Consider the following 13136-nt stretch of genomic DNA (forward strand, 5'->3'; position numbering starts at 1 on the left):
CTGCCTAATGGGTATTGGGATATTTGGCTAATTGGAGCCAGCACAGCGCTCGTGTATTGGCTGTAAGACAAGGGCAAGAGCTCTCTAAAATAATAATTATGCAGTGTATGTAAGAGCAGCCTGTATTAACCTGTACAACCTGTTGGTGCTGCTCACTGTCAGGCCAACTGAATATATGAGAATATATGAGAATTGCAGCCAGACAACATATAAAGAAATGCTTCAATACATTAAGTGACACCGGAGACTGGTGCCCTGGTTTTCAAGCACAGCAGAGTCCGTATTGCACTTTATTTAGTGCCCTATGCTTGTTGTTCACCTTTAAATTAACTGTTAGTATGATGGAGAGGGATATTCTTTAATTTGTGTTTATGAGTTATACAGCAACAAAAAAAATTGTAGCCTTACAGAGAATTTGTTTTTAGATGGGGTCAGAAGAAAAGGCAAATAATTAAAAAACTATAAAAAATAAAGACCAATTGCTTAGAATTAGCCATTCATTAACTTATTAAAAGTTAATGGAAAGGTGAACCACCCCTTTAAGGGGATGCATTTCTATAGCTTTACCCTCGGCGTGATACTCTGCATACTGCAAGAATCAAACGGGATCCTCACAATTACAATGCCATGTTTGCAAGAGCTAACGATCTAAATGACAACTTGACATTTTTTACAGCCCCATGTAACCGGCACCCATACCTGTATATTCTAACAGAGTAAGTTATTAAGCTTGAGCAAATGAATGCCTATGATTGCTCCCACTTGCTTCTCTTTTACACATTTAATCAGCAATTCATTTATTAATAAAATCTTTCCTTTGAAGAGAATGAAGCCAAAATAAACCCTTTATGTGTTTGTTTATTACAACTCCCCAAAAAAAAGATTCTGATTTTTCTAGATTAACCATTCGTTGTATTAAAGGGGAAGTAAAGTGTAAAATAGAATAAGTCTAGAAATGCAGTATTTGGTATACTAAATATAAACATGAACTTACTGCACCACAAGCCTAATCATACAAATGATTTATGTTTTCAAAGTTGGCCACAGGGGGTCACCATCTTGTAACTTTGTTATACATCTTTGCAAGACTAAGACTGTGCACATGCTCAGTGTGATCTGGGCTGCTTAGGGATCGTCATGAATGATTAAAACAGCACAAGTCAAATAATATCTGCCAGAAGCCAATACAGCAAGACTGATTAATAATCAGAATATACAGACTGCGCTGGGTCCTGTGTTGTCATATAATCTAATGTGGATTTTATAGTTTTTGTATTGTTTAATAGAAACTTTCTCCAACTCTGCAGAACCAGTGGCTGCAGCAAAATAATCCTCCAAATAGAATCCCAGTTTATCTGTTTAAATCTGGCTCCATGATCTTTGTCCCTGCAGCTGGAGTTGAAAACAGTAAAGGGGATGTACAAAAATAAAATCCAATACAAATCTTGACAGTCGCCGACTGCTCTACAGGGAAACAAACAAAGCTGCTTGAGTTCTGCATGGCTGGGAAGTAAGGCGGGGGCTCCCCCTGCTGTTCATAAGTATGATTGTTTCCCTGCAGAGCAGTTAGGGACCGTCTGACAATTCCTATCCACAGCAGTAAATGAAGGGAGAATTTCACTGCATACAGTCAGGTTTCTTATAAAAACAGTACAAATTTTTTTATTAAAGTATATTATAGAGAGGTTTCTTATAAAGTAAGAATGGGATTTTATTTTTTGCCTTTACATGCCCTTTAATAACTTTCCCAAGAAACGAGTATCTTATCATTGTCATATTCTTGTGTTCACATCATTGCCCTTCATTACAACAGTGCAATGATATTGCTGCCATCATTTAGCCCTAGGAAATGCATTGTGTTCTGGGCCCTTTGCTGTGAAGCTTTGTCTATGTACCACGCATTTGTAACGTTGATCTGAATGAGAAATGTGCCGAGGGGGTTAGTAACTACAAGTGGTTTTCCCTAATTACGGATCTAATATACGTTAGCGCATGTGACGAGCCTTTGAAGAGTGATGGAGTAAATCTAATCTTTGTCTATTTGATTGAGATGATCTTTGAGCAGCGTGTTCTATGGAAGAGCCTGTCTGATGTTCAGAGGAGAAATTCTGCTTTCTTCTTCTTCTCCACAGTTCACAGAGCCGTGTCTGAAGTGGAATCTGCACTTTAGCAAACTCCCGGCGTCGTCCTTAGCTTCTTGTGCTCTTGAAACAGCATCCATCTCTTTTATTTGGAGGCAATGAGAGGGTTACAGGTTTCCCCTCCTCCTTCATCCTCCTCATCTGGTGTCTCGCTGGGAAGTCTCCTGTCCTGACCTTGCTCACAAGCACTCACTGATACGCAGCACTCGCTTACATTGACAAATTATATGTTGAAAAGCAGCCTTCAGACTTCTCACCTTTTTATTTCTATAATCCTTCCAACCTCCAGGTTGCAGGGATACATGGCATCTGTGACAGCTTTGTGCCCTGACTGTCTTAAAGGAAAACGATACCCCCGAATAATGTAGGTCTCGATAAAAATATATTGCATAAAACGGCTCATATGTAAACACCTGCTTCATGTAAATAAACCATTTTCATAATATACTTACTATATAAGTAGTATGTGCCATTGGGTAATCGTAAATAGAAAATTGCCATTTTAAAAAATAAGGGCCGCCCCCATGGATTATAGGATTCACGGTGCACACAAACAAACCATACATGTTAGGTCACATGAGCCAATTAACAGACGGATTTCAGTCTTTTGCTTCCTACACTTCTGCAGCTGCAGTATTTCTGGTCAGGTGATCTCTTCCTGTTATAGTTTGAGCTGCAGTATTTCTGGTCAGGTGATCTCTTCCTGTTACAGTTAGAGCTGCAGTATTTCTGGTCAGCTGAACTCTTCCTGTTACAGTTAGAGCTGCAGTATTTCTGGTCAGGTGATCTCTTCCTGTTACAGTTAGAGATGCAGTATTTCTGGTCAGCTGAACTCTTCCTGTTACAGTTAGAGCTGCAGTATTTCTGGTCAGGTGATCTCTTCCTGTTACAGTTAGAGTTGCAGTATTTCTGGTCAGGTGATCTCTTCCTGTTACAGTTAGAGCTGCAGTATTTCTGGTCAGGTGATCTCTTCCTGTTACAGTTAGAGCTGCAGTATTTCTGGTCAGGTGATCTCTTCCTGTTACAGTTAGAGCTGCAGTATTTCTGGTCAGGTGATCTCTTCCTGTTACAGTTAGAGCTGCAGTATTTCTGGTCAGGTGATCTGTTCCTGTTACAGTTAGAGCTGCAGTATTTCTGGTCAGGTGATCTCTTCCTGTTACAGTTAGAGCTGCAGTATTTCTGGTCAGCTGATCTCTTCCTGTTACAGTTAGAACTGCAGTGTTTCTGATCAGGTGATCTCTTCCTGTTACAGTTAGAGCTGCAGTGTTTCTGGTCAGGTGATCTCTTCCTGTTACAGTTAGAGCTGCAGTATTTCTGGTCAGGTGATCTCTGAGGCAGCACACAGACCATTATGAAATGGTGGCTCAAGACAAGAGATGTAAAAGGGAAATATTTACTTAAATATATATATACCAGTTTGGTGAGATTCTTTAATATGTCAATTTGTTTATATCAAATTATCAGTTGCTTAAGTATAGGCTCCCTTTAAAGGAGACGTAAAGACTAACATTAAGTAAGCTTTATCAGAAAGATCTATAGAAATACACCAGTAAACCCTCAAAATAATGTTGCTCTGTTTATCCATATATTCGGGCCTTAGTGGCTTTTTTTCTTATTTAAAATGGTTAATTTAATTATACCCTCTGCTGCCTAATTAAGGTGGCCACATACACACAGAGATATTATTGTACAAAGTATTTGGTGCGATTCATTGATTGGTTAGCCTCTGAAGTGGCTGAATCATCAGAATTCTATTGGTTCTACCTGTATATCTGACAATTCATCTCTTTGTGTTTGTAATGAAAACTAATGGTTGCAGGATCATAATTGTTACATGTTTAGAACCTTTACTCATGCCTTATTCTGAACTGGTTCCCATTGCTCAAACTTCATCCATTGCCAAACTCGCAGCCTTCCACTGCACCTGTGCCGATACCTTATTGCAAAGCTGCTCAGTTAAGGCTAAGTTTAACCACATTTTTAACTAGAATCCCCTTAAAAGTAGCATTTTACTGTAACGCATCTTGAGATAAATGTAATATGTTGCAGCTTAAAGGAACAGTTCAGTATAAAAATAAAAACTGGGTAAATAGATGTCTGTGCAAAATAAAAAATGTATCTAATATAATTAGTTAGCCAAAATGTAATGTATAAAGGCTGGAGTGAGTGGATGTGTAACATAATAGCCAGAACACTACTTCCTGCTTTTCAGCTCTCTAACTCTGAGTTAGTCAGTGACTATAAGGGGGGCCACATGGGACATAACTGTTCAGTGAGTTTGTAATTGATCCTCAGCATTCAGCTCAGATTCAGAACTGTTATGTCCCATGTGGCCCTCCCAGTCACTGATTGGTTACTGCCTGTTAACCAATCTGGAGCAGCACTATTAACTTTTAACGTTTTTAAAAACAATTTTCCCATGACAGTATCCCTTGAACAAAGCAGTTCTGATGCAACTAGTGTTTTGTGATAAAATAATATGGCAATTAAAAATCCTCCATAATCGTTTATGACTTTCATGTCGAGTCTCCTAAAAAAAAAAAATCCTAAAAATATTAAATGTGTAGCCCAATGTCTGTCTGTCCTGAATGGGAATTATTCCTTCTGTAACAGCCTCGCCGGTCCCTTGTGCCCTGTAATGACTTCATGAACTGCCAGGGCTCAAGTGCTTTTATTTCTGCCGGAGGAGTGTGTTGTTAACGAGGGTAAATACTATCGATTCTGCTATTCGATACACTAATGAAAGCCACTGTTATTGACTTCAATATTAATATGCTGCTTAAAAGGGACATTGGGCCGGAGGAACAGGGGAACGCGCTGCTTTTTCCAGCAGCGGGAGGTTTCATTTTACAAAATAGACATATGATAAACATATTTATTGAAGCAGTATTCCTCTTCTCCCATGGGAGCTACTTGTCTATTAGCAGATAGAAAGCTTTTTCCCCAACTCCCCGCCACCCTCTAAAGAGAGATTTTGCTATAAAACAAATCTGCAAGCAATAAGACGTATGATTATGAGATAGATATAGAGTGTGGGGCAATCGGTTTCCTTTTTGTAATCTGCTTTCCTCTTGTTAAAACAGTTTGCCACCTTTAGAACTACATTGGCTACCAGCTGGCATCAAACGTTTACTCCAGTAGAGCGTTTATGGCACCATCTCTTGTCCAGTAAGAATGAGTTTCAATGTATAAACCCACATCTCTATATAACGACAAGTTCAAGTGTATTCTGCTCCTGTTATAAGTCATGATCACTAGGTTACTGGGCACTTGGTACAATGGCACTAGTATTTTCCCTGTTTCTTTAAACAGTTTAATATTATCCCAAAGAAATCCACATTGCACCGAATACAGACTTTATGGGAACCCACAATCAATGCCTGTGCTACTTACATAAACCTTATGGAGGAGAGTACTGTGTGTGTACTTCTGCCTTTCCAAAGTTTCATTCATATGAAGCTGCTTAAACTGACCTACTCTGGAGAATAGTTTCTACTAGATGTGGGATTTGTTCCATTTAAGAGGTTTGCCACTGATGTGGTGTGATCAGGCCTGGCTTGCAGTTGGGTGAAGGTCAGGGCTCTGTGCCGGCTAATTAAGTTCTTCCATTTCTGCAAATAAATTATGTGTGGACCTCTCTTTTATTCAGATCATTGCTAGAAAAAACATTCAATGTTGAGCATGGTAACAATAGGGGTTAACTTACCAAATATGATGGGGGGTCCAGGTGCTCAAGCCCAAGACCTTCAGCTCTGAGAGACAAACACCATGCAAATATGTAGAGATAGGCACAAACCGGACAACACTCCATTAACCAATGAAGTTAAAAAGTATTTATTTGAAGGGCATGAAAAGGCAAAAAAAAATAAAATCCCATTTTTACTTTCTTTAATGAAAAAGAAACCTATCTCCAATGTACTTTAATTAAAAAATGTGTACCGTTTTTATAAGAAACCTGACTGTATGCAGTGAAATTCTTCCTTCATTTACTGCTGTGGATAGGAATTGTCAGACGGTCCCTAACTGCTCTGCAGGGAAACAATCATACTTATGTACAGCAGGGGGAGCCCCCGCCTTACTTCCCAGCCATGCAGAGCTCAAGCAGCTTTGTTTATGACAATCCCTAAGCAGCCCAGACCACACTGAGCATGTGCACAGTCTTAGTCTTGCAAAGATGTATAACAAAGTTACAAGATGGTGACCCCCTGTGGCCAACTTTGAAAGCATAAATTATTTGTTTGATTAGGCTTGTGGTGCAGTAAGTTCATGTTTATGTTTAGTATACAAAATACAGCATTTCTAGCCTTATTCTATTTTAGACTTTACATGCCCTTTAAGCAAAAAGCATCTCAAAAAGCTCCTCAGTTGCCATTCCAGTTCATGTCCCAGGACTGTAGGCCAATCAAGTTCCTCTGTTTCATCAAACCAATTCTGTGTAGACCTTTCTTTGATTCCACCTCCCAATTGTAACCGATCTCTTCAGTGATGGACTGGGGTGTCCAGGGCTACAGTCAGGGCCACACACCTGCTCCTCTGTATCAGCAACTCTGACAGTAAGAACATATTTAGCCAAAGTGAGGGGCCCATAATGCAAAGCTATCACTCTAATGAAAGGATGGGTTGTGGTGGCAGTAATGTTTAAAGGAATACTGTCATGTCAGTTAATAGTGCTGTTCCAGCAGAATTCTGCACTGAAATCCATTTATTAAAAGAGCAAACAGATTTTTGTATATTTAATTTTAAAATCTGACATTGGGCTAGACATATTGTCAGTTTCCCAGCTGCCCCCAGTCATGTGACTTGTACTCTGATAAACTTCAGTCCTTCTCAACTGCTCTACTACAAGTTGGAGTGATATCACCCCTCCCCCCCAGTAGTCAAACAACAGATCATAATGAGGTCCAACGCAGGTTGTCAGGAGAGGACCGCATCAGACCCTTACTCTCTTGAACTCTGATTTCCAAACTGTTACCTGGTTGAGAAACTCTTGCTTTCAGTGGGCAAACTTTCAGGAAAAGGTCAAATTCTTGCTTCATTTTTCCATGTAATTGCTTTTGAATACAATGACCCTCTTTAAACAAAGGGAGTGCCATTGTTCTAGATATAGAGTCAATTCTTTCCAGTCCTTTGGTGAATGCTTCTGGATATGAAACCAATATTGAAGCACCCGGTGATTTATAAATGCAATTGTGCAGAACACAAATACAGTATTTGTACCCCATATGTTACCCAAAAAATACATTGTAGATAAATCTAGGTTTATTTAAATTTTTAATTCCAGTCCCTGCTTTATTTCATGAAAGTGACACTCTTCTGTAGCATATATTGCCCGGTGATATTATAGAGCTGCAATTAGACCCCTGTGTAATATATTGCTCTAAAGCCTTCTTTATCCTTCCTAATGAGAATAACGAGGGCCAGAAAAACATCCAGCACACCTTGTTACGAACAGCCTTTGGGCCGGCTCATTAGTCACAGGGCAATGAAGCTGTCGGAGGTTTTTAGAGTGCAAGCTGTGATGACTAGTTCATGTAGCTAAACTACCAGCGTTACCCATCAGCCGGTGCATTATACACCCAGTCGGAGCAGTAATGTTTAAATAACCCTTTGTTGGGTACAATAAGAGCCATTCGTTCCTTTTGATCGGCAGGGATATTGAGCAGTGTAATTAAGTCCAGGACATGATCAATCCCCAGGCTACGGCAACATATACAGCTATTGATTGCGGCATGTATCAAGCACTAAATACTAATGCTCTGCTGTGATTTAACCTGGGATAGGATCACAATAATAATTGGATTTGCAGGCGTATCTCCTTGTGTTTACGAAGCTTGCATCAATCCTAAAGTGTTTTACCATGAGTGATACATGGCACATTCCTGCCACTTGTGGAACTGGTAATAAAGGACTAAGTTCTTTACCTATCACTTGTCAAATACATTGTAAATATACCTTTATTTATTTTTTATTCTCCCCCATCAGAGCAGCAATAGCATTCTGTGTAAAGCACTGCGTATCTTGACAGCGCTATATAAATAAATGATGATGATGATGATTCTGTATGAATTTATAACTGGAGCTAATTGCAATATGACATTCCCTGTGCTATTGTGCTCTGCAGTGGAGTGAAACCTGTTGTAAAAGAATTATTATATATATATATTAGTCCAGTACATTGGAGTGTACGGAAGAGTATTATTCACTATCAGTGCTAGCCCGACTGCAGTTTACTATGCTCATCTAAAGTCCCTATCATATTCACACACACATACTAGGGTCCATTTTAGCAGGAGACAATTAAAGGGGACTCATCACCCGAATAATATATTGCAAATCCTATTTTAGCACGTTAGTCAAGCAAAATAAACTTTAATTACACTATATAAATTATTTGAATCTTAGTTTCCTTCCATTCTTGTTTTTTTACATAGAATGTCTCATTTAACTCTCTTTAGCTGGCAATGCAGAACTTGTCATAGGAGTCATTTACTCGGCCTTCATTGGGTTCCAACTTTTACACCAAAGTTCAGCACTATTATGGTCTACAAATGTCCTTTTGGATTCATTCTTGTAGGCTACAGATTCCATCCTTCAACTTGCCCAAAAATAAAAGAGCTGTGGGCTACTGGTATAGTGTGACATTACTCAGAATTGGAAGCAGTGGTAAATAAAGAGCAATAAGCTAATGGTTGGGCAGCTACAGTGCCACAGTAACCGAAAGCATCTCAAAAATAGGATCTATCTTTAACACTGGCTAATCCCAGTGTCGGACTGGTCCACCAGGACCAGGAAAACTTCCAGTGGGCCCCTCCTGCTTCTAAGCATTTGTAATGATTTCATGTTCATTCCCTAACTCTTTATGGAAACAGAGGAACCAAATAGATGGAAAAATAGAGTATATCATGTAAAGTAAAGAAAAAGGTTGAGTGAGAAGTGGAAGAAAATCATCTTGGAGATTGGGCCCATGTTCTAAGGTTTTCTGGTGGGCCCCTGGCATCCCAGTCCGACATTGGTTAATCCTACTCTACTGAGCCTTAGATATCAGCCACTGGACTTTCATCCTACTATTTACTTAAGGGGGGACCTACAAATTACTAGTGTGTCTGGGCTATCTCTCCCACTACATCTACCACAGAGCAACACACGAATGAAGGTGCCCCATCCATGCTCTCTACGAGTATTAGCTCTGGGGGATAGGCATGGCTACTTTCTTCTAGACATCAATTTTCTTTGCATTAAAAATGTGCATTGGCTTCCATTGTTCAAGGCACAAGAGCAACTGCAACACTGGTGAGCAGTCTATTTCTGTAACCTGCAGAGCATGATATTGTTCTCCTGACAAGTCCACACAGTTTTCTTGAGTCTTCTGATCTTTATCCTTTTGATTTGTTCACTTGAGTCCTTCCTTCCCAAGCAGTATGTTTGCTTTGTGCTTCATGCTCACTAGTCCAGTAACTTCAGCCAACACTCTACATATGTTGCCTTCTCCATTCTATAAAGATCTCCCCTTACTTGGTGCCTTTGATGCCTCCTCTGGGGAATTCAGTTATTCTATTTGCATCTATCAGTTGTCTGTGTTTATTATGATGCTTGCTAATGTTTCTCTGTGCTCACATTTTTTTGTGTTGAAATTTATTTGCAGAGAAATCTAAAAAAAAGCAATTCCAAGACTTTAGAATTTAGAGTGTAATGTTCTAATTATTCACAGTACAAAAATCATACTTCCACATCTAATGAACTAATTTCTCTTTGGGGATCCTCTGTACTCGGGGGTACGAAGACTTGTTTTTTCCACCCATTTCATCACATGTTGAAATTTTCATGCAGAATCCAGTGGCCTTGGGCGTTTTGATTCTGAATCAGTCCATAGTCATCTTCAAGGGAGTTTTTATTACATTCTTTACTTCCAACTTAGCATAAATATATTGCAGTTTACAGATCAATGTATGTGCCGGTCTGCATAAAATTATGGTTTTGACTCTGGATATCTTGGAAAATTTGCTTGAGCGTAGAAATGTTTTCTTGTTAGAAATCCCATTAAAATCTTATGAAATTGCTTTTGGCAGTAGAATGCCGGGGTCTGTTTAGAACTGTTTTGGATGTGCGCTGTACACATAGATTGCCCCTAGTCACTGGAGAATGTGCTAGAAAGAAAAGATATAAATATATATATATAAATTATTCCATAAACCAGATTTAACTCTTGTTGTGTGGAGCATTTGGATAAGGTGTCTATCTAAAGTGGAGCACCATTTATACACTGGAAGATCCAACAAGATTATTTTGCCTTCAACATGGAGTTCTACTAGCTAAAGGGGGCCATACAGGGGCAAATATCGGTCCTTTAGACTGATTCGGCAGTTTATCTGCCCAGGATATCTGGCCAAAAATCGGGCTGATATTGATCAGGTAAATTTGATTTTTCCTGCGATTGAGGACTGCATCAGCTAGTTGATGCCTTCCTAGGACTCGTTGGCGCCCCATCGGGCCAATCGTTCAGATTAACCAGATATCACCCTGCCACTTGTGGGCACATCAGGGTAAGATCGAGTAGTTTGGCAACCTCACCAATTGGATCTTATGTATAGTTACGGCGATGACAGATGGGACTCTTTGTCATCGTGCGATTAATCTCGGGTGCAGCGGCAACAAAACATCCCTTGGTTCCTCTCTAGCATCTATCATGGGAACCTTAACTCACTTTGAAAAGTTGCTGTACTGAATGTGTTTCCCCAGCGACAATTGTCATGTTAGCCATTGGAGTGGAAACAAAAGGACTTTTTGTCACCAGCAATTAATTGATTTATCTATTGTTGCCCTTAAAGGGATTCTGTCATGATTTTTATGATGTAGATTTTATTTCTAAATGACACAGTTTACACTGCAAATAATTCACTGTACAATATAAAATGTCATTCCTGAAGCAGCAAGTGTATTTAGTTGTAATATTGGTGTGTAGGTGCATCTCAGCTCATTTTGCCTGGTCATGTGATTTCAGAAAGAGCCAGCACTTTAGGATGGAACTGCTTTCTGGCAGGCTGTTGTTTCTCTTACTCAATGTAACTGAATGTGTCTCAGTGGGACCTGGATTTTACTATTGAGTGCTGTTCTTAGATCTACCAGGCAGCTGTTATCTTGTGTTAGGGAGCTGCTATCTGGTTACCTTCCCATTGTTCTGTTGTTTGGCTGCTGGGGGGGGGAAATCACTCCAACTTGCAGAACAGCAGTAAAGAGTGACTGAAGTTTATCAGGAGCACAAGTCACATGACTCAGGGCAGCTGGGAAACTGACAATATGTCTAGCCCCATGTCAGATTTGAAAATTGAATATAAAAAAATCTGTTTGCTCTTTTGAGAAATGGATTTCAGTGCAGAATTCTGCTGGAGCAGCACTATTACCTGATGTGTTTTGAAAAAAATAAAAACATGTTTTCCCACGACAGTATCCCTTTAAGGTCCTTTAGATTCACCTTTAGTTATGGACAGGTAAGTCTGTGTTAATACCTACATCTTAAATCCTAGTCCTAAATCCTCAAGTCGTTTAAGCGGGTTGGGAGTTAGGTAAGACGCTATTTAAAAGTCCATTAAGAATAATGAATAATAAACTCTTTCAACAACAAACAATACCTCACTTTGTATAATGCACCTGCATTTAGAATGCAGAAGCTTTTTATTTTTTTTAATAAAAAAATCTTTTTAGCATACTGCATGTTGTATAATCCCTGAAATAAATTTAACTGCGGTTACCATGACACCGGTGCATTTAAAGGGACACACACTCCTACATTAGTTCAGCATCATGCGATTATGTGGGTGGCAACGAGGTATTATTTCTGATGGAAAGCGATTAACGGCAATATCTGAGAGTGCAGCAAACGTAATGTGTTTTGCTTGACGCTGTTGAACATTATTACATAACGAGTTATTTACATCCCAGATCCTGATGCTGAGAATATCCTTTTCTTTTCACCTTCTTTGAGGCATTTTATTCTAATTCCTCGTCTCCCCGGTGTATCGACATCGTAATTGGAGGAGCTTCCATTGCCGTTAAAATGACAGTTTTCACAGATCACATAACTGGCGGTTAGATCTGTAAGTTTCAACATCTACCAATTAACTGTTATTGCGGTTATTTCTTTTTACCTTTTCTACATATCAGCAGGTCCCTCGCTGTGAGGAATAATATTGAGTATTAGAAGAATATTTTTTCTCTAGAAAAGCACTTTGTGTAGAATTATTATATTCTTGTACTGAGCCTGAAGCATTTCTAATCAGCCGTTGGCTCTTGGCTTTCTGCGGGGCCACTAGTTGTACAAACGTTCGCTAAAGAAGATGTTCTAAAGGGCATCAATCCAGTTTGGTTGTGAACACTCACAAGAACTCATGGGCAGCAATGGTGGCACGGAGAGGACACCCTCCTGCAATAGTTGCATTACTTGGAGGAGGCCCAAGAAAATGAAGTTGTACCACAGTCTACAAGAATGCCACAATTGCAATGCCATATTCCCTGGTGATTGACTGATATTCTGTTGTACTGTAATTTAATATATTCTGTAATAAGTCAATAGAGGTTACAAAATGCTGGACACGTGCCTATAGGACAACAGTTTTGGGGGGAGGAGGGCTAGGCTTATCTCTGCATTGCCTACGCCTGGTTCTGACCCGTCTGCAGGGCCAGATTTACATATCGGGTGCCCCTAATCTTGCTGCTGTTCATCGCCCTGAGCAGGTGATTGGGGAGGAGGAAATAGAAGCAGAAATGGTTGTGGACAGTTTGGGAGGAGTGAGGATGCAGGGAGATTAGTAGAGATCGGGGCAGGGATTACCTGGGTTCATTTATGGCCCAGTACTGCCCAACACTGTGCTCTGCACCTGGCACCGAAATTTTTATCCTCAAGGTTCAAAGCACAACCAGACCCCAGGTGCAAATGCATTTTAACTGACCACTTAGAGGCATTCGTTTGTGCCCCTTTGTGGCCTTGCGCTTCTGTATGGG

The sequence above is a fragment of the Xenopus laevis genome, chromosome 2S, assembly GCF_017654675.1.
Source record: "Xenopus laevis strain J_2021 chromosome 2S, Xenopus_laevis_v10.1, whole genome shotgun sequence".
Taxonomy (NCBI): domain Eukaryota; kingdom Metazoa; phylum Chordata; class Amphibia; order Anura; family Pipidae; genus Xenopus; species Xenopus laevis.